The sequence below is a fragment of the Phalacrocorax aristotelis genome, chromosome 8 (assembly GCF_949628215.1).
Source record: "Phalacrocorax aristotelis chromosome 8, bGulAri2.1, whole genome shotgun sequence".
NCBI lineage: Eukaryota > Metazoa > Chordata > Aves > Suliformes > Phalacrocoracidae > Phalacrocorax > Phalacrocorax aristotelis.
In genome coordinates, this window is record NC_134283.1 from 3,285,023 (window position 1) to 3,306,947 (window position 21,925).

General features: G+C 48.0%; 1 long non-coding RNA gene across 2 annotated transcripts in view; it reads left to right on the plus strand.

Moving 5' to 3' along the window:
- The window catches only part of LOC142060890 (uncharacterized), a 34,731-nt gene extending 16,177 nt beyond the window's left edge, over positions 1-18,554 (plus strand). Inside the window, exons 3-5 of one of the 2 annotated variants that reach the window (XR_012661967.1) lie at positions 6,187-6,428; positions 7,707-11,758; positions 15,055-18,554. This is a non-coding gene — a long non-coding RNA (uncharacterized LOC142060890). Of the gene's footprint in view, positions 1-6,186; positions 11,759-15,054 lie in introns of both variants that reach the window. The other variant, XR_012661968.1, reaches the window with a different exon arrangement.
- Positions 18,555-21,925: the final 3,371 nt, after the last annotated feature.

Below are 21,925 nucleotides of genomic sequence, written 5' to 3' on the forward strand. Positions count from 1 at the left end.
CCTAAGAAGTCCAGGCCAATGCCTTCCTCTGCTCAGAGCATTAACAAACCCAGCCCCTCGTTACAGCCCTAAACTCAGTGGAGCCCTTTTTCTGCATAGTCTGGGGCTACAGTTTGTCTCCCTGGGCTTTTCCCCCCAGACCATCATCCCTTCTCCTTGCAAATATGGGCGAGAAGCCGCACTTGCATTTGGGAAATGGAGAGGTTGCAGGTTCCTTGTCTGCAGGGCTGGTGCCGTGGTGGGAAGTCTCTGAAATTCCCTGATAATCCAGGGCTGGCTCTGAGGGCGGTCTGTGCGGGGGAGAGGCTCGGCATCTGGCAGGAACCCGGAGGGATGCTTCTTGCAGGGAAACTATGTGCTCTGCTGATTCATTAGGCACTTATCTCCTTCTCCTGCTCTTAAGGAAGGCAGTGTTGGAGCGGAGGAGGTATGGGGCAGACCAGGAGGCCAGTTGCAACGTGTATGTACCCTTTAAAGAGAAATTAGAAGCGAGACACCGTTGCTGAGGTCAGCGTGAGATTACAGGGACTCCTTTTTGCTCTTATCTCTCCAAAGTATGTGGCCAAGCCTCTGCTTTCCTGGGAAATCAGGAGTCAAATAAAAAATGTATATTGACAAACTGGGGTAAATGCACTGACGCTAATGTTCTCTTGCAGCAACGTGCCCGGCTGCATCCCCAGCTAGAGACAGGCCTCATCTGTTAACATCAAGCCCTGGGGGTACTCGATGCCTTATTCCAACGTTGCTGTAGCCAGTGGGGTTTTCCAGCAAGAAGTCATGCTCCATCGTGTGGTTAGGGAACTGCGAAACAGCAGATGCGATGGTGATAACTTCTAGGGTACATCCATACTGTAATTTCTCGGTGTTGACTGAGGTTTGGCTTGGAGGCATTGTCTGGCTTTTCCAAATCAAAAGCAAAGACATCTTTTAAGGAAAAAAAAGTAATTGCAATTTCCTCCCAGTTTTTGCTTGCTCCTGGCCCCCCATTCTTGCTCCCCTTTCTGAGAAAGCAGGGGATTTTTCAGTCTAAAAGGAAGGAAGGGTAACCTGCCATCAACAGGTCATCATCTGGCGAAGGCCTGCAAACCTGGAGGAAACGTGTACCCAAGCAGCCCATATTTCAATGACTGGGCTCTGTGTGGGCAGCCAGCTTAGGATCTGTGTTTGCAGGGTCTGACCTTTCTCTCCCAACAGTGACTAAGGTCCAACTTCCTTTCCTATGTATCTTCTCCCTTTGGCAACAACTCTGATATAAATTCATTAATAACATGCTTACACACCTGTTTCTGTGGGTGGAGTTGGTCAAAAAATAAGCTCTGTTCTCCCAGGACATTTTTCTGAGAAATTTTTTCTGGCCAAAAAATTATCGACGGGATTTTCTTTCTCTGTTTCCTTCAAAGAATGAGGCATTGGTTTAGCTTCCGCAAAACGTTGAAAAATTTGGCTTAAAATGGGAATGTTCTCCCAAAGCATTAAGCCAGCCTGCTTCTTTTCCATCCCTACGGATGCTGGGTTTGGTCAGCTGCTTTCATGCAGGTTGCAGCCACTGAGGAATTATTTTCCTGCAGGATCCCTGGCTGCACCCTTCTGCTGGAAAACAGCAGTGCCCTTGTCCTGGAGCATTTGCAGCATGGTCAGACCTTTGTGCTCAGCAGCTCCTGGCTCACCGTGCTGCTCCGTGCTGCAGCTGGGCTGCTCCGCACTCTTCTTATGTTCCACGACATTCCCATTGGCCTTCCAAGGTCACCATTTTGGCTGACTAACTCAGGACCAAACCAGGGATTACCAGAAGCAACACCTGCAACATGAATCCCTCTTTCTTTTATCTTTCCTTCCTTCCTTCCTTCCTTCCTTCCTTCCTTCCTTCCTTCCTTCCTTCCTTCCTTCCTTCCTTCCTTCCTTCCTTCCTTCCTTCCTTCCTTCCTTCCTTCCTTCCTTCCTTCCTTCCTTCCTTCCTTCCTTCCTTCCTTCCTTCCTTCCTTCCTTCCTTCCTTCCTTCCTTCCTTCCTTCCTCCCTCCCTCCCTCCCTTCCCTTCCCTTCCCTTCCCTTCCCTTCCCTTCCCTTCCCTTCCCTTCCCTTCCCTTCCCTTCTCTTCTCTTCTCTTCTCTTCTCTTCTCTTCTCTTCTCTTCTCTTCTCTTCTCTTCTCTTCTCTTCTCTTCTCTTCTCGTCTCTTCTCGTCTCTTCTCGTCTCTTCTTTTCTCTTTTTTTTCCTCTTCTCTTCTTTTTTTTCCTCTTATTTTCTTTTTTTCTTCTTCCCTCTTCCCTTCCCTTCCCTTCCCCTCTGTTTGTGTGAACCCTCTGAAAACCAGCTGGCCTGATTCTGCCCAGCCTGACAGGGCTCAGATGAGATATTCTAGCTCCCTTCTGATCCTTCTGGGAAAAGTTCGAGAACTCCCAGGTTTCTCATGAATGCGTATGGTGTCTTCTTGCACTTTGGGTAAGGAAAATGGGGGACACTCAATAGGTGTGCAGTTAAATGGGGCTTAAAAAAACCCCAACAACATATTTTTTGATACCTTCAGATGACTCTTGAAGTTGGGACTTCAAGGGAAACGGCAAGTGAAATATCTACAGGAATATCTACGCGCGGTGAGGAGACCCCGGTGTGAGATCGGCAGGGCAGGACCCCGGTGTAAATACGAAAGGATTCTCTGTTAAACCAGATCTATACTGGCCTGGGCTCTTCCCCTTGGCAAGCATCTGAGAGAGGCTTTCATGAGCGTATCATGCTGTCAGGGGTGGTTATGGTCATATCCCAGCTTCACTTGCCTTTGCACATCTCTGATGCACATCTAGAGAATTTGAGTTTGGAAAAAAGCTATTAAAAATCCAGATTTTCTCCCCAGACTTGAACGTGAGCATTGCAATACCTGCCTTGCAGTTTCCAAAGTGCAATATCACTCTCTGCCTGCAAAGAGCCTTTTCTATCACCCAGATGCCCTCCAAAGGGTCCGAAGCAGAGTCAGCACTTGGAAAAATCTCAAGGAGGGGGTTTATTCCATGGGCTATTCCCTGGACTGACCGATGCCCCTTCGTTACTGGAGGGAGCTGACAGAGCATTAAAAGGGAACAGGAAAAAAACATTCAGCTGTGGCATTTGCTGGTTGCGTGCAGCCACAGGCAGGAACTGCTTCCTCTGTTTGCAGGCTTTTAGGGAAAGGAGAGCTCAACGGAGTTGCTAAATTAGAATGAAGTGAAAAAATATTGCTGTGAACAACAGAATGTTTAGCTTTTTTTTTTTTTTTTAAACAAAAACACAAAACCTTGGAGTGATTTACATGGGAAAGGGGAGCCGGAAACAATTTTAGAGGCTGTTTTCCAAAATTGATGAATAACAGAAGATACAATGGTTAAAGCAAATGGCCCAAATTTCCTGCTCTTTTAAGCAGCTGAATAGATACTAAAAACAAGGGTACCCTGTTTTTCTCCTTATAGAACTGGCAGAGATTTTTTTTTTTTTCTCGGTTATTTTGGTTTTGGAGGGGTCCGTGCTGTAAAGGAGGCAGAAGCAAGGTGGGTGCCGGGGGTCCGCGCTGCTGCGGCCGCTCCGTCGGGCAGGATGCACGGGAATTCCAGAGTCGGGGAAGTGTGGTGTGGGCCAGGAGAGACATTTTGAATCATTTCTGGTGAATAATGCTGCAGGCATGAGTCACGAGAAGGGATCTGAAACTTCCTTTTGGATTTCTTTTTATTATTTCTGTTGGTAGCCATTTGATTTCTCCTCCGCCTGAGGCATGCTTTCCTCCAGCGCCGAGTGCGTTTCCCTTCTAACCCTTGCCCCCCACCAGCCCCACTGGACAAGGACGTAGGTTTGGCTCTGACAACACACACGTTGGAAACTTCTTTTTCCTTGCAAAAGTCTTTGACGCTTCCAGAAAATATTCTTGTTTTACTTCGAGAAAAAAAAGAAAAACCCTTGGACGAGATCCCTGCAAAGCTGTTGTCTTCCTCAGCTTAGCCAAGGTCCAGCAGCTACAGCATTTGCCTGAGACACCACGAAGGATGTCCGTGTGTCTAATCTCTCATCAGGGACGGAGGAACCCTGGGAAGCCTCCGAGCGAGCCTCTTTGCTATGTCCTCTTGCAGCCGTTCTGCTCCACGTGCGCAAAGTCATGAAGCAATGAAATGATTTAGGATGGTTAAATGGACAATCTACAACATTTTTTTGGTGTAGCTTTGCAAGCAAGCTGTGCTTAGCTGGGGTGTAAAAGACTGAAGTTCAAGGGCACGGTGAAAAGTAAGAGTTAATAGGTGAGCTCCTGCTCTTCTGGGTGGGAGAAGGTCTCTCCAGCCTGTCCAAACTGGTGCATGGACAACACTGGAAAAAGTCCCCTCGTTTTGAGACCTGGTTAAAATGTTTCCACTGACTCTTGTCATGAATTGTTTCCTCTGAGCGGGTATTTTAGGCTTTCAAAGCAATTTTATGCAGGGAAACCTAAGGAACATCTTTGTCGCTGCCGAGTTGATAATTTCCATCCTCTGTGAGGTGCACCTTCTCAGGAGTATGTCTGCTGGCCTCCTGCACCATCCAGAGAAACAGGGCTCCTCTGGGTTACTTTAGGCTTTGAACACACTTGAGATAATGAATTGCTTTCCCTGTTCCCTTCTCCCATCTCACCAACATCTCTTCCTCCCCAAAATCTGGGAACTCCACCAGGCAGTTGCACTCACTTAATCAAATAGAAGTAACCACCGACAGCAAGTTAAGTTGCTAATTGCACTCAAAAAGTTATCTTGCTTTTCACTGCTGGGATGAAGGATCACCCCTCCCCAAACACCTCCTCTTCCTCAGGCTTATGAATTGGACAGAACATATATTAAATGCGTAATGCAAAGCCACAATTACAAAATCCCTTTCTTGGGTTGTTTCCCATGTTGACCGAAGCCTGATAAATCATGTCGTGTATTTATGGACTCCGCGAGCAAATTGTCATTCAAAACGCTACTTGTAGCTTTCAAGCCCAAATGAATTACGGTGTATGTGATACACACCTCTTCCTTAACAACACATTCAGATGTCAGGATGCTGAGAAGCACTTTCCTCTCCAAGGCTCATTCAGGCCTCAGAGGAAAAAGGATTCAAACCACTTTGGTATTTTTAACCGATTCTTTCCCAGTGGTGGGGGCAGGCTTTCGTGTTCTGCTGAGCCATCATCCCTGTAGGTCTTCTGGTCTGCAACTCAACATGAAATGAAGGAAGGTCTCGGATGCTGAGCCCCTGCAAAGACCCGCAGAAGTTTCTTGATTCTACAAAGTCGATGAGAACTTCTGGGAACTGTGTGGTCTCATCTGTGCTTGCATTCCCTATCCCTAACAGGAATCAAGCCTCGATCGTCTCACGGGCTTCCCACAGGACATCCATGTGGCCGTCAGTAGCAGTGGTGATGTTGAGATGAAGGCAAGGCAAAGCATGAACAAGAGATGGGTGGTTGGGGGGAAGATGGATGAGTCCTGAGGTGGAAATAAATCCTTCCCAGGAAATGCATCATGGATGAGTGTGGAGAAGAGCACTGAAGGCGTGAAGAAAATCTGTGGTGAGGCATTCACTGCATTTTTGTGCTCTCTCTACGATGGACTCAGTCTCAATGCTTGCAGCCAAGCTCCATGAGATCTCGCAGTTCATATTACTATATACTGGCACTACTCTCTGCTGTAAGTGGGCTGTGTCCTGGCCATGAGGAAGCTTTTGGTCTTTGAAGAAGCTGATATGACCTGCATTGACAGCTGCTTGACAGCTAGTTGACAAGAAGTCTTTAGCTCTGAAACAAAATTGAATGTCCCAAGAAAACGTGGCCTGTATTTTACCCTGAGCTACTCAGGGTGCCAGATTTGCTCTGCTTAGTAGAAACCCAGTGTCTGGGATGTACAAGGGAGTGTGTGGGCAGAGGCCCACCATGAGGGATAGGCTGGGCTTTGGTATCATGGCTGAAGGTACCTGATTTACCACAAGCTATTTTAGGATGCGAACTCAAGCCTGGTAGATACAAAAAGCCGCTCAGATCTGGGGTTATGAGGAGCAGTGATGTCTGGGAGGAGAGTGAGGGTGAGTGCCTTGCATCGTACAAGCCCCTAGGGAGGAGAGCCATGACATGAGGCCGATGCTGCGCTCAGCGGCAGTACATGCTGTTCTGAACCATGCGTTACTAATACCTAATTATATATGTCCACTTAATGTCATTTGCAGAGCCCATCATGGGCGTGGGGTTGCACACCCAGACAGCCCTTTGTTCCAGGCTGCCAAGCAGATGGAGACCAGTTCTGGCCCCAAGCTCAGGATGCCCAGGAGTTTCATGCATACCCAAGGACAAAGGCTGGCAAGCGATGAAAGGACTCCTGCACTTGTTTACTGCACCGGCGTCTACACGCATTACGTCGGAGAGGATGGAAGCTGCTGTCATCGGATGAGATGGACACAACACTCCTGAGGTGGTAGGGTTACTCTTCCAGTGCCGGGTGGGATGCAGGTCTTGGGAGAGAGGTGCATTTACCAGTAAAGAGTGATAGAGCTTGGTGGATGCTGAACATTCACGGGATCTCGCGTGAAGCTGTGCATGATGCACAACGCATCCCTTGTCTACAGAGAGTTCCTACCAAGGGTGGCTGGTAATCAGACAACCAGGGTCGGTGTGAGAGTCTGCTGGGAAGGGGGAGGGAAAGTGAGGAGCCGAAGGCAGCTTGCTGAGGAAGCCCCACCGTAAGCATTTTCCTGCCCTGGGATGACCAACGTACATCCTGAGAAAAGGGTACTTGCATTGTGCGGCCTGCTGCTCTGCCCATCCTGCCAGGAACAATGAGGCAGCTCTTAAAAAAAAAAAAAAAAGAAAGAAAAGACATTTTCAGGGTTGTGGGAGAGAAAAACAGGGGGCATTGGGGAGGATGGGCAAGCAAGGGGGGACATGACGCAGAAGGATCAGCGATGTGCTTTGGTTGGGTAAGTTGCTGGGGATGCAGCCCGTGCTTTGAACGTCCCAGCTTTGGCTTGGTCTGATCTGGCTGGGTGGCTGCTGAAGGGAAAGCGGGGAGGCACGAAACAACTAGCCTCCAAAGCACCTGCCAGGAGCTGTTTAAATTTTTTCACCCAGGCCTGTAGGATGCTGCTTTGAAGCATGGGCGTGCCTGTTGGGGATGCTGAAGGTGTCTGCTCATTACTGTGGTCCCAGAGCTTGGGGTACGTGGCAGGGCAGGTAAAGAGGGGGTGCCAGCAAGGTGATACCAACCTCAATGTTGAAGACAGAGGTGGCAGCTGTGTCAGGCAACCCTTCCTACCTGAATCCTCCATCTGGCCTGTCCTTTCTGCTCTTAGAAGTGCCCTTTCTTCCCATTGCCTTGCCTGGATTCAAATGCTTTTGGGCTGAATTTTCAGTCAGTGGAAGCTCCTTGGAGCAGAAAGCATCTTTGTGTTCTCTCAGGAGCCCGGGATGGTCCTGTGAGGTTCACAGGCTGTGCAGGTGAGGTCTGTGGCTGCTCGTGGGCTCTCTGGGAGCCTGCAAAGGATATTTTTTCAACCAGAGTGTTGGGATTGCAAACTTTCCAGCAGCCAGGTCTACATTTAGCCAGTTACAAAACCCACATCTGCCTCTGCACACTACAGAGGTGTGACCCAGGGCAAGATGGACCCAAATGCAGAAGGTTTTGGTTTTTATCCCCAAAACCAATTAGAGACAGCCTCTTACCTCTCCAATACCCATTTTTTTTCTGTTCCAGCTCAGCCTTGTCGTATGAAAGCTGCCCATGTAAAGATGGAGCCAGAGATGATGGCAGGGAAGAAGCCGTGTCCCTTTTGCCGAGGAGCACCCTGCCCTCCGCATCCCATCAGCCACAGCCTCAGCAGAGGGAGCTTGTCCTCGGTGCTTTGGGGATCCCTAAATCACATCAGGGCTGACAGGGAGAATTTGAACGGATATCGTCAAATTTTGCTGTCATTGTCAATTAGTCTTTATAGCTGGTGCCGGCATTCCCAGCTTCCGGCAATTCCCTGGCAGCCTGAAGACTTAATGTCGTCCTTGGCTGATTGTGGTAGGGATTGATTAGCCTGGGTTGGGGTTTTCCATGGGGGTCTGGCTGTGGGATTTCAGCTTTGGTGACAGAAATGGTCATTTTGTGCTCTCTGTGTGCTATTTCCACCCTGCTGGATGGAAATCTGCCGCGTACCTGTGAGCTGTTGGAGAGGAGTTCTGATTTTAAGCTTGTTTTTTTTTTCTCTTAAAAATCAGAGCTGCTGCAGGCAGCAGAAGGTATTAAAGATTAATTTTCACGAGCACACATGAAATTCAAACCAGCTGGTATCTGAAGTGCCTCCCTGTGCAAGATGTCTGTGTTGTATCTTCCATTAACTGTTGCGTGGACCAGTGTGAGTATAGTACTTCTTGGCTGGTGATGAAGACACATTTGGCACCCTCTTGCTTTGGGCTGGCAGCAACATCCATGGGCACAGCTGAAGATGTGGGGGACCAAGGCGATGGGCAGCTGTGCCCCTGGTTTGCAACACAGTGCTAAAGCAGCGAGGCAGCTTTTTTCCCGCAGCGGAACTTCAAGCACTTTACAGAAGGTTAAATGTCAGCTCTGGCTTTTACACCCGGGGGAAACGGGTCACGGAGCAGGACGGGGATGTCCCAGGGTCATCTGGCATCCGAGGGACACCGTTCAGGGCCGGGTCAGTGCTCTGGCCATTAGCTGCCTCTGATACAAAAAGGGCATCCTCCAAGGCATGGAGGATGCCTTGGGGGTTAGTTGGGCAGAGATACTCCTTTCCTGGCTGTATCAAAGACATCTGCTCTAAGAGCTCCTGGGAGCTGCTGGTGGATACCAGTGGTCCCTGGGGACGCAGCGGAGGGGAGGGTTTCCAGGGCTCTGCAAGGCACCGAGCACAGCAGTCCGTGCTGCTACCATCGTGCTGGCTGGCTAGCAGAGGCAAATAATCCTCCAGATTTGGCAGGGCTGTGAGCAATCCGGGTCCTGCCCAGGGGATACTGCCACAGAGGTTATTTGAACTACCTGAGGATTATTTGATTTTATTTTTGCACTTTTTTTTTTTCTAAGCCTAGACTATGTGGAACTCAGACTAAACAGAAAATACAGCTAAGAAAACATCTTGGTATAATGCTGGGAGTCAGCCTGTTGCAGCGCGCTTCTGAAATCCAATTGTGGTTGTAAGCTGATCCCAGAAACCAAAAGATTACAACTCTAAGGCAGTTCACAAATACCAGAGCATTAAGGCAGGCATCTTGGTTACTGAGGCCCAAATGATTTTCAGGGTCCGTTTGGGGAAGAGGTGGCACCAGGCGTTCAGCATCTCTGCGTGCATTGACGCGTGAGCGATGCGCACTGGATGCCGACTCAGCGTCTTGGAAATGTAGGTAGCGGCTGCTGACTTGGGAATTTCTTTTGTGTGACCCATCGCGGTCTGTGCAGACTGGTGTCCCCCCTCAAAATGAAGGCAACCTCTTCCACTCTAATGCTCTAATTTATATTATATATAAAAAATAGAAATATATATTTATAGAAAAATATATGCTTATAATATGTAAAAATATATTAATATAAAAATTATTACAGATTTTATATCTCTATATAGATTATGTATCTATAATATTATATATCCAGATCTAGGTATCTCATATAATCTCTAAATATTGTATATGTGTATTAAATCACACCAAACACTCTGATGACTTACTGTTTACCTCCTTTGGGCTGTATCTGTTATTCTGCTTTCCCCTCCTAGCTAAACCTCGGTCCTTTATTCCCCTCATAAATTTTCTGTTTCAATGACCGTCTCTTTACATGTTCAATAGGCTTAACTGATAATTGCCTCTTAATGCCAGTAATCCATTAGCCAAGTGTTCAAATTAAGAGGGAGGAAAATAGTGGCATCACCTGTGCCACGGCCAGCAGAGGACCACCGCTTCTGTTTAGAGAGAAGCTGATGGTAGCACGTCTGCCACTGCAGTGGCTTTGACTTGAATGACTTCTCCACGCCGAATGCAAGAGGGATTAATCAATTCTTTACTGTAATTCATAAAAGATGAGTGCCACCATTAAGTCTGGGGTTTGTATACTTCGCTTCTGGCACTTCTGCCTTTGGAGTTTTCTCCATTTCTGGGGTGTTTTGGGGATCCCAGCTGAAATTGGATGCATAGAAGTTAGCAGATATAAAATGTTGATGAAATCCTTTTCGCTGCCTAGGATTGAGCATATCCCAAAGAGCATGGAAGACTGGATGTGTCAAAAATGGAGTCATAAGCACAGGGCAAGGAACACAATCTCCTTGAGGATATCCACGGGCTGAAATGCCCCATTGCTGGATTTACTTTACAGCTCCAAATTCAGCTACTAAGTCCATCCCATACCTCTGAGGAGGATGAGCTGATTGAGCATAGGCTTAAGTGATAATATTTTTGCCCTGCAACGCTGTCGGTATCAAGTGCTAAAATTTCCTGATTTTGAAGAGCTGAGTTTTAGGACAAAAATCCTGCTTATGTGGAAGATAATGGCAAAACTCCCACAAACTCCCAGTGATGCCTCCCCAGAGTTTCTTCTTTCTCCAAGGTGATGAGCAGTCACAACTCAGGAGAAAATTAACAGGAGCTGGGCAACTTTGACATGCTCAGAAATGAAGTTTGAGGTGTCCTGAACAAGAAACCCAATAAAACAGCACCTAAAGGCAGAGAGTACTTTTCACCCTTCATATTTTTTTTTTAAATCGCTGGTTCTGGCCTGATGGACGCATTCCTGGGAAATCCTGGGATCCTGCCTCTGCCTAGCTGAAAGGCAATTTCTATTTATATTTTGTAAGAGGACAATGAATCAGAGAGATGCTGTCTGTTTGGTTTCTTAGGCTGATCTTCAGCATTTCAGGGGTCATGAAACATTGCAACATTACAGCCCAAGAAATTGTTCGATTGCAGCTAAATGCATCACACTAACTTAGTCTGGGCATGTAGCTCGGACAGCCGCTCCATTTGTACCACATCATTGTGAGTGAGTAAATTGGAGGCGTCTTTTTGCTTTGCAAAGCCTATGTCATCGCTTTCGGTCCCCCCCCACCGTGATGAGTAGCTGCAAACTCAACTTCTTCACGCAGATCTCCTGAACTTGGAGAGGACGACGCTGCAGAGTCAAACTGCAAATGTGGTTTGAGTTACTGTTTGAGACAGCAGGACAGCTCTCAACCTGCCCAGCACTAGCAAAAAAGTCTGTATACGTTTTGACTCTGCTGGGAGACAGGTCCTGGTTTGCAAGATATTTTCCAGACTCGGTTAAACTGCTTTCCAAATGCACAGTGTGTTTCCGCAAGACAAGCAGCCTTCTCTGTAACAGGCTGGACCAAATAGCTGATGATTTGAAATCAATTCGCCACGGATGGTTTTAAGGCTGGCGTTCAGGTCATTTCCAGGCAGCTGCACATTGTTGTAATTTGCTAACGGTGTCACAAACGCTACTTTTTCCTTTCCTTGTAACAGCTCCTCTGAATTACAATAAGTCCTTTAATTTCTGAACGAGTCCTCCCTCTTGCAGCCCTTGCCACCTCAAAGAGCAGCAAGAGCACCTCCCCTTCGCAATTTCCCTTTCCCTCTTAACCTTGACCTGTAAAATGCTGAAAGCTGTTACTGAGAACTACCTTGATCAGAAATGACGTTATAAAAACTTGCTCAACCAGATGCAGCAAAAATCCAGCTGTGACAAAGATTCCCTGAGCCAACAATTTTGAGTTACGGAGCTACCCTGCTTTGGAATATGGAGTCGGCCGCTGCAAGGTAGTAGCTATTAAGTTTTGTTTGCTTTCTTCCAGGGTGACTGTGCTTTGTAAAAAAAAAGAGGCTTGGCCGAGTATTGCTGTGCATAAAAACACTGAACAGAGAGATGCTTCCTCAGCTAGACTGTGCATGCGAGCAGCAGTGGGGGCTGGAGTCTGCCAAAGGTGCATTTGCAGGGGCAGTTGAGATTTGGTGACTTACATTCTGCTTTGCAGCTGTGCACCTGAGAGGAGAAGCCTAGCTCAAAGCCCTCAGGTCCATCAGAGGCTGGGGTTCGTGGTTTCAACTCAGTTCACACCTAAAGGAACACCGCTTATGTGAAACCGGCTCCCGACTGCATGGCTTTGTGGATCGGGAGTGCAAAGGGGGCCTGGATGCAAGGCTGAGCATGGGTTCCTTATGTTGCTGTTGTGCAAAAATTGAGCAGGATCTGGACACCACAATTTTTCAAAGTTCTCGAAAAGCTTTTGACTTTTTTTTTTTTTCCCTCTCCTTAAAATCTTTATTGCCTCTCAGAATGCTTTGCTTAATCCCTTTCCAGACTGGGTGGCAAATTCACAGACCCCATTAGAGGCAGAGCCTTGACCCAGAAGGTTACGATGAACATTTGATGATTTGAATCCTTCCCCCACCCAGCCAAAGAACATTTGTGTATATTGAATTTTATAAGAGTTAACTTTTGAAAGGACTGGAGCCTGGAAATTGAAACAGCTTTAATGGGTTCTGCTTGAAGCTTTTATTTACTGCAAACTGGAGCAGAGAAATCAAGGTCCAAAGTTGTTCCTACCACAGCCAGTGGAAACAATCTATTTATTGCCGTGGAGAGAGACTCCAACCCTTAGCTTGGGTTCAACCTGAACTCCTCCAGTCTGCATGTGTTGGCAGTGAATGAACTGCTCTCGGTTTCTGGTCTTTGAGCTCTGGAATTCTTTTCGATCCTGGAGATAAGAAAAAAGCCTTCTAAACAGATGCGTCATGCCTGCTTAATTTTCCATTAAAAACAGAGAAGATATTTAACTCTCTCCTATCGGAGGGCGTGTGCGAAAAAGCCATGCTTTCTTGGCGCCAAAATCTGTCCTATTAGTGGAGATACTGTGGAGACCTTGGAGTATCCATCCCTGTAAACATCATTAGTTGTGGAAAAGCCATTCATTAGTAACAGGCAATATGTTCTTCTATCCTCTCCTCTGAAGAATAGGCAGTGCTATCTAAATAAGCTGTTTCCTGAGAAGTTACTCAAAGTTACTGCTGTAGCTGTAGGCCAACTCTCCTCCCCCAGGGGCCGGGCAGAAACAAAGCTCTTGGAGAAGAAAGAGCTGCCCTTTGGTCCACCAGACCGTGCCATTCCTTTGAAGTTCTTCCTTTCTCCTCAGCCTCCTGGTTAATGCGCTCCCTGCTCGGTTTTTTCACCTCCTATCATCTGCAAAACCAGCCATTTCCACGCCTACACCCAAGCTGAAGGCACTAGTACCCTGACACCCCTCTGCGCTCTTGGTTTGTCCAAACGCAGCAGCGAAAATCCTCCCTGACATCCCATCCATCCCTCTTCAGATTCCCCTCGCTGGCTTCCCATGACCTCCTGCGATCATTCTGCATTCCTTGTTCTCCTCCTTCAGCATCCTCTGTAGTACCCCTGCCGCCTTCAGCCAAGAAACCACAACCAGGCATCTTCTCACAGGCTTTGTCCTGGACCACCCTGATAGCAAGGACCTGGTACTGGGGGGGTGGAAATGGGGAACAGCCTCTCCAAATGCCTGAGTGACAGCAGTGCTGTGGAAAAATCCTTTCTGGACACTTCTTGGCAGGGAGGCACAAGTTTGTGGAATGCTGTCTGCAGTGGGCTGGTGGAAACCTGCTCTGATGGTGCTGGAGGGTGCACTTGGAGGAAAGAGTCTCTGTTTCTTTGCGTTGTGCCCTCTGCTATGTGTTACCAGCACTTAATTACACCTTATACATTAGAAACGCTCCCCTGCCCTCAACAATCCACTTCAGGAGGTGTTTTGGACAACACGTCAAAGCAGGAAAGACTCTCAGGGGAGAGGGCAGACATACGGACGTGGATGGGTGTTCCCGTGCTGTCTTTCAGGCCAGACCCATAGCTGGGATTTTAATTTCTTAGAGTTGTTAATTATCTCTATTTTAAAATCAAGCATGCTGGCCTCTGCAAGGTCATATTCCAATGGGAGTGAGTTGTTTTGGCTTCCCCTAAATGCCACCTATGATCTAAGCTGGCTATTGCAGCCTCTCCTTCCTTTCCCTCTGGTTGCTGCCAGACCTCCAGCAGCTTTCTACTGAGAGCTTTGGGCTGTCAGAGTGGCATTCCCCACTTCTGCTAGTTAATATTTCTAACACGGTCAGGGTTTCTAGAAATGCAGAAAAATTAGAGTGCTAACTGGGTTCTCACCAGATAGGGGATGATAGGAAATAATTATGCTTGGTGCAATGCATGTTGTGTGGCACCTATTCAGCATTTGCTATAAGGTATCAAATGGATCCAAGCTACTAATCCAAGCAGAAGAGGAATCAAATGTATTAGGTACACCCTTGGACCACCAAGTGAAGAGGATTTAGTGTGTATAATAAACTGCCTGTGTATCATTTATCACGGCTCCACAGTGATTGCCTGTGGGTGATGATGGACACCATAAGTTGCAAAAATATAATGACGTGTCGTGTAACAGACCGCAGGTGTCCTTGCGGGGAGCCGGGAGGAAATCAACCTGACAGCCTTAAGAAAGCAGCTTGTGCTGGCATCCGCACGGACCCCCGGGCGCCCGGGCTCGTCCTCCGTCCGCTGCATCGCTCTCCCAGTTTCCTGGTGGGAGGGATCTGCTGAAAGGCTTCTTTCTTCCTTCCCCGTGCGCATGATCCCACCTCTTTGGGCAGCCTCTGTTTTCCTTTGGAAAGGGGAACAGCTGTGGCAGGTCTCTGCTGCTCCAAGGGGAGCGGGCTGCGGCCAAGCCCCCCTGCCCTCCCCTGCACCTTGCTCCATGGTGGGAGAGAGCAAGAAAGCTTGCAAGAAACCTTGCATTTCCCCTCAAAGCTCCATCGCCCTGGGGATCAGCTCAAACTGGGAGGGACGCATCGTCCCCATGGGAGTAGCCCTGTCCGGGGGGCGCGAGGGGATGATCGTTTCAGCAGAGCCCCCATTTTGCCGCTCCTCATCTATCCGCGAGCATCTCCGTTATTGGAGAGCCCCTGACCTCCCCTGACAGGTTTCTCCATTGTCTGCCTGACCTCACCATTATAAAGCATTTCCTACTATTTAGTCCAATGTTTTTCTTTCTTAATTTTAGGCCATTAGTGCTTATTCTTCCCAAAATTTACTACTGAAAATGACTCTGCCTCCTCCCTTCCTCTCGCTTGATGGATGGCTGCAGAGTGACCCTCCAGGATTTATATCTCCAGTGGCGGAGAAGGACTCCTCTCCTATCTTAATCCCCTCAAGGCCATAGTAAAATAAAGCCGTTGTCTTTAAATCTAGATCTGTTACAACCTCTGTCTCAAAGCAGCGATATTCTCCACCTCGCTCGAGTTCAGCTGTATTTGCTTTCACAGCTCTATCCCAGAAAGTCCAGGAATGAACTTTCAAAGACGCTTCATTTTTCACTAGGGATTTTAGAAACTTGTTACGTTGCCTCATGGTACACTAGCTAGACATATATTTATCTTCTTTAGTTTTCATTTGCCTTCTTTATTTTTCTTTCATTTTTTATATTTTCTTATGCATCTAATACAAAGGCCATTCACTTCCCAATCAGACAGAGGGGAAAGTTTCTCCTTCCCCTCTTTAATTTAGACCTATATGACCAATTCCTTCTGTGGTTTGCTGTTTGGGCAAAAAAAAAAGTGAAAAAAAAAAAAGGAAATTGGTGAGCAGAACACCTGTCCTGGATTTTTTTGTTTGCTGTTTGGATTCTTAATAATTTTAACTCTCTTTGGCTGTTAAATTTTAGAAAACAATCCCAAATAATTAAAAAATTATCATCCAATGTGAGAGTTAATGGAGTAAATGTTCTTCTCTTCCACTGGTATGAAATATAAAATCGATGCAAATGAAAAATTCCTATACCCACATCTCAAAATGTTGATGTTTGGCAGATAAATAGTTTATCTGCCTGACAGATAGTTTTTCCTGGCTGCATGTGGGAGTTTCCACTTGACGGGGTGGCAGCTGGTAGCTCCTTCCATTTGTCAGGCGTGACCGAGGAAGACTGTGGTACAGCGATGAAGAAGCTGTGGGATGGAGGAACCCTCCTAGGAGGCATCGTTGCCACCATCACTCTTCCTAGCCAAGATCCGGAGCTTTGGTCTTGCCCTGCCCCATGGGACCCACAGAGATCCCATCTCACCTGCTCGAATGGAGGATGTTGGAGAGGTTTGTAAATGCTGTGGCCGGGCCCATCTGAGCAAACATCACCCTGGGTCTTGCTTGGGCACCAGGCTGGGAGAAGATATCTCCTGTGCTCCTCCCAGGCTTGCAAGGCTGGGACAGGGAGGCTGTGACTCCACTCTGACTACGGGAGACGTGTTAATATTAGAAGATGGGCTTAAGCATGGGGAAAATGAACTTGAACGTGAGTTTGGCGTGTTTTCTTTGGAGCCCTGCCCTAGCACTGCCCCTGCGTGGTGTGGAGCTTGCAGGGCTGCCGGACGTGAAGGCATGAGTGGCTGTTTCCTAGCCCAGGCTCCCTCCTGGTCAGAGAGTTTATTTCTGGGTTGTTTCAGCCGGTCACCTCCGAGAGGTGTTTCCTCCCCTCTTTCCCTTGCGAGGAGCAAAAGGGGAGCGAGGAGAGGCAGCGGCTCCAGAGGTGGGCTTCAGAAATAGCCAGAAGCCCGCTTGGGAGGTGGGAAATCAGGGCGCTGACTCTGATCACCGAATGTAGAGTCGCTGCCAATTTACAACTTTTTCCCTTAAATGTAGGAGCTGAAGATTTAATGGAAAGAGAGGTCAGGCTTTGACCTGACCACTGAGCAGGGTGACAGAGATGGCTCCTTCATGTCCTCTCGAGGGGTTTGTTAGTCTAAAGTTTAGTCCCAACGTCAGATGATGCATTTTCCAGGGAAGCTAATGGATTCGCTTGCACAGCGATGGAGTGGTTGGCGGGGGTGGGAGGGTGACTTTCGTGAGAGACAAATGACTTCCTCTCAACAAGCAGCTCTGTTTTAACTAGAAAATGATGGATGACTCTCAAGTAAAGACTTGCGCAGGCAAACTAACATGCAAACTTCACGCTGTCAGAGATCCAAAACACAACAAAAATCCAAACTACCAATGAAAAACCGAAACCCCATGGTGGTGGTCAGGGATGTGAATTGGTCTATAGAGGGAGACTTTGGGTCAAGTCTCCTACGTCACCCACCACGCAAAAGCACATGGACAGACGCCAAAGGGAGAAGCTTGAGCTTCGGAGGCCTTCATAGAAGCGGGGTTATGGGTTCATCTCCAAAAGATCCCCGCTCAAGTTAAACCAAAGCCTTCCTGTGGCATGGGGAACAACAGCCTTATCCTTCCGCCCCTGCCGTTGTCCCTTCCAGACTATTGTTTTGATTTTACTTGGCATCCTCCAGCATAGCAGCAAAACTTGGCCACCATGTTTCACCAAATGTTTCCCTCGCATTTTTCTTCTGTGCTTACCTTTACAAAAGAAAAAGCTTTTTTTTTTTTTTTTTAATATGTATATATAAATACTTGGCAAGTACTGGGCACAGTGGCTGCATCCAAGTTCCTGTTGTTAGTTCAGGGCACTTCTGTATCTCGATGATGCATCTGGGAGCCCAAATCCAGCCTTTGGACTCCACTGCGCCGGGCGCGGTACAGCTGCGGACAGAAAAGTTGGAGCGAGGAGCTGCAATTAAGGACTGGAAGTTCCCCGTGCAGGGATGTGAAGATGAAAGGCAGCTGTAGCCTCCTGTCAATGTAAGATCCTAACTGGGAATGGCCTTGAGAGCTGCTGGAGCAGGACTTCGGGAGAAACCATCTCAGGGAGGGGAAGTGTTAGGGATGATCAGCTGGAGGAAAGGCAGGTCCTTGCCACCAGGACTGGCTGGAGAAACAGCACGGAAGCAAGGGGTTTGCTTGATCCTAGACAATTTTGGTGCTTGGATAAAGCTCCAGCTGGAAAGACCATCCGTGTCAAAAGGCAAAATCTTAACTTGGGACCTTGTGCAATGCCCCAGAGAGCGACGAGAGCAGCAGGAGGCTGTGCCCAAAGGGAACAAGCACGCTCCCTTGCCGTGGGCACCAAGCATCCTGCCAAGGGCAATCACTGCACGTGGTTCCCGCAGTCCATTCCTCTGCTTTCCCCTCCACAGCCCCAGATAAAGCCCGGGATGTTTATAGACCTTAATACAATAGTTCCCACAACGGCCAGGCAACATGTGAAGACGTAAGCCGCCTGGCTGGCTCTTCTTGGACATTGGAAAGCTTCCATAGCTCAGGCCCCGTTGTCAGGACTCCTTATCGTTTCACTGCTGAGATCTAGGGATCTGATCTATTTTTACTGATGGCTTTTTTGTACCTGTGGCAGGGCGGGGGAGATAAATAAGTGCGCTGCCTTCTGTGACTGAGTTTAGGCTCATTTTGTTGTTTAATCCTGCAATGCCTCTTGCCTGCCTGCTTCAAGTGTAGCTATGCCCGTTCATTTCCAGAATTAATTGCCCATCTTCTTGATTGCAAGCAGGATGGCTGAGATTGTAGGTTATTTTCTTACGCAACTGTTAAGTGTGGTCTTTGCAAGGGAAAGGCCAATGGCAGTGCTGAAGATGTAGGCTTGATTTATAGATATTAAACATTTTATAGAAACTTTTTATCACTTTCATTCCTCTCTGCTCCTCCTTCAGATATTGGCTGAGATGGAATAAGAGGGGTGGGGAGGGATGGGGAGACAGCAGACTTCAAACCATCATAGCTCTTGAAGAAAGACGGGCTTGGGAAAGCCAGATTTTTGGAAAGCTTTGCATGTGCTCCTTTTTAAAGGGTGTCAGCAGCTTATCTCCCTCCTGGTAATCTGCTCCCGAGCATGCACCCCTGCTCGGAGCGAGGAAGGACCGGCAGCTCTGTGCACAGATGTCTCCTCTTGGGAGTTATCTGCAGGCCAGGTATGGCAGAGCTGGCCATATCCCCGTGGCTGCCCTCCTGGCGACCTGCAAGGACCACCCTGCGACTGGGCTCCGGCAATGCCGACCTCTGCACCGAGCCCACCTCCGCACCGAGCCCACCTCCGCCGGCTCCTGCCCGCAGCAGGCAGCCCCCGCTCCCCGAAAGATGCCGAGCATCCCTCCACCTACACCCCCTTCCCCACAGCCACCTGTGTGCTTAGCCAGACTTCTCCCAAACACATTTCTCTTTAAAAGCCCAGATTAGTCTAAAACTCTGTTTGAGATAAAACCCGGCCCTTTATCAGCAAACGCATCCAGCCCCCACACACTCCCGCGGCTTCGCAGGCTCCGGCCGTTGCCAGTTACCACGGGGAGTGGTGCTGCTTTCCCATCAGTGCACCGAATCCATCATTGCTGGGGTTTATGGAGGGGGCGATAAGTCCTGCCGAGGCGAGGGGTAGGTGAGACCCAAATTCTTCTCCACTTGCTGGGGAGTGCACGTCCGCCGGCATGCGTGCCTCCTCTTCCAGGCAGTATTTCTCTTTCTTGAGGGATTCCTGGTCTTTCTGACCATCACTTAATCTTTTTTTCTTTTTTTGCCCCCTTTTTGCTTCCCATATTGATGTGCCTATTATGCTTTCAAGTGCTTCTCTCCCCTTCCTTGCTAAGCTGGGCAAGGCTCCTTGCAGCTGAGCTGGAAGTCAAATGGATGAAGACTTTGCAGGGCAGAAATCAGACTGCTGGGGCTGTAGTGTTCTTCAGCAACACTTAAAAGTGGCCATTCTTTCAAGAAGCTTTGGCTAACCAGGTAAGCCAGGACAGCAAACCCTCCCAGCACAGGAGGCAGTGATGGCTATGGCTTGGAAAAGCCAAATTTGCTTGGAGCTGGTAGAAAAAGAAATATATTTAAAACAGAGGCTGTTTTCTTAAATCCCAGCCTGGCAAAATCCAGCCTACGCCAGCACTAGGACAGAGTCAAAGAAGATATATGCACGCTGTGGATCGGGGAAGGGGTTTGTGGTGCAGGAATATTTTCATAGACAACCCCGTGCTGTTTTAAAAGCCTCAGGTAATATGATGGCGTAGGAAGCACAGGGCTAGCACTCCTCCGGGGGCAAACTTTAAACCCGCTGTGGTGAGCATGGCTGGGATTTGTCGGTCTCCCTGAACTGAATGCTTTCAAGGCCAAAAAGGCAGTGAAAGACTTGCGTGGGGTTTCGGTACAGTATATTGGATGGGTGCTCATTTCTGGCTGCTAACGTGACCTGCCGATTCCACATCTTTATCAATAAACACCAGCAGGAGATATTAAACCCAGCTGAGTTATGTCAGGGAGGTTATCAGAGGACAGACAGTAGTTCCTTTAGCCAGAACAGTGAAGGTCTTGGGGTTAAAAGCCAAGGGTCAGCACCGCCACTGCCTCATGTGGCATGGATTAAATCAAAAATTATCTTTGAGTGGCATTACTGCAAACTAGCCAAGAACATTCATCTGAAAGCACAGCTGCTCCGAGCATAAATCACCTCGCCTGGAAGTTGGGTTGGGTTTTAGAGGGGCTGACTTGCCTCTTCCAGCGCCGCTCCTCAGTTACCGGTGGTGTAAATCCATTGTAGAAAAGCCAAGCGAGGATCACTGAGTTAGAGGAAAACTTGATTTCTTTTTTTTTTTTGCTGGATTTGGGTTTCTCAGGGGCATCGCTGGCTGCGGCTAGAAGCAAAGCTTAAAAACCCAGAAAGCTTTTGCTCCGTGAAAAGCACTTTCAGCCTCTGCCATCCCCGGCTATATTGCTGATCGCTCTCAAATTCCCAGCTTCCCTTTCAATCAATACATTAAACATGGAAAGGACAACCCTGCATTTTATTTAACCTATTTCTCCAGGTTTTGTTTTGTTTTTAAATTATGAATAGAGGCAAATTCCTCAGGCCACTTTTGACCCTCTAAACTTCCCCTTGCTCACAGCTCCTGTTTTAACTGGTGAAATCATGGCTGAGAATGGTTTTTACTGAACTTCTGGCTTAGTTCCTGGCACTGAAGAATCCAGCTCAAGCAAAATTCATCAATCTCATACAATTTTATTCTGTGTCTCCAAGAAGCAAGCTGGGTTTAAATTTGTTTTCAGCTAACTGCAATGAGCAGGAATAAAAGCATGAGCGGCTCTAAGTGTGTCCTGTGCGGTGCAAGAAAACTTTTCAGTGCTATATCCAAAAAGCTCCAGCTGGTGGCAGCAGCAATTTTCCTTCCATCAAAAGTAAAACAAAACTAAAAGGAGAAGGAAAAAAAAATCCCTAGAAATAATATCTACAAGCAATGTTCTGGAAATCTCAGGTGTGTTGCTCAAAAATGAGGTTAAAAATATTTATTGCTTCCTTAAAAGGGGGGGGATAAAAGATACCCACTGCATTTAAATTAACAGCAGAGAGACCTGATGACAGAGTCGCCTGGGATGGATGTGTCCGTGGAGACGAGGTGTGCTGAAAGGGCACTTGAAAGCTTCCTTGGAGCTATCAGGTGCCATTAGGGATGTAATGACCCCCGAGGGAACCAGATTTCCACAGCAGCTCACATCTTCCCTGCGCTCCCTCCCTTGTAATACTCTCAAACTCCTTCTGCGGGTAGAACAAGACCTGTTTTTTCTGGGATAACTAAGACACAGAGCAATACAAGCCTTTGCTGAGGGGGTCTCAGGGTGCTAGCTCCACAGGGGACCTTACCCAGTGGGGACACCCGAACGTGTGCTCCAGCATCCCAGGGTGAGCCTGGCTCTGCCAAGAGCCCGGAGGCTATCAAGGGCGGCCTCTGGGCACGGACTTTGCTTCCCACAGGGATATCCTTAAAGATTGTGGAGTTTTCCCTCTTTTTATGCTGGGCTGACAGTGACAGTGGTTAGTGGTTTGCTAACTCCTAACACCGAAAGAAATCATCGCGGCATTTCTGCACCCTTGCAGCAGGCAGCTTAGCGCTTGTTAGGCTGAAAACCCTCTCTGGAGAAGAAATGTCTATTTTTTTCCATTCTGCAGCTGGCCCTGAACAAATAGCAATGAATTATGTAATTGCAGTGCTATCGTT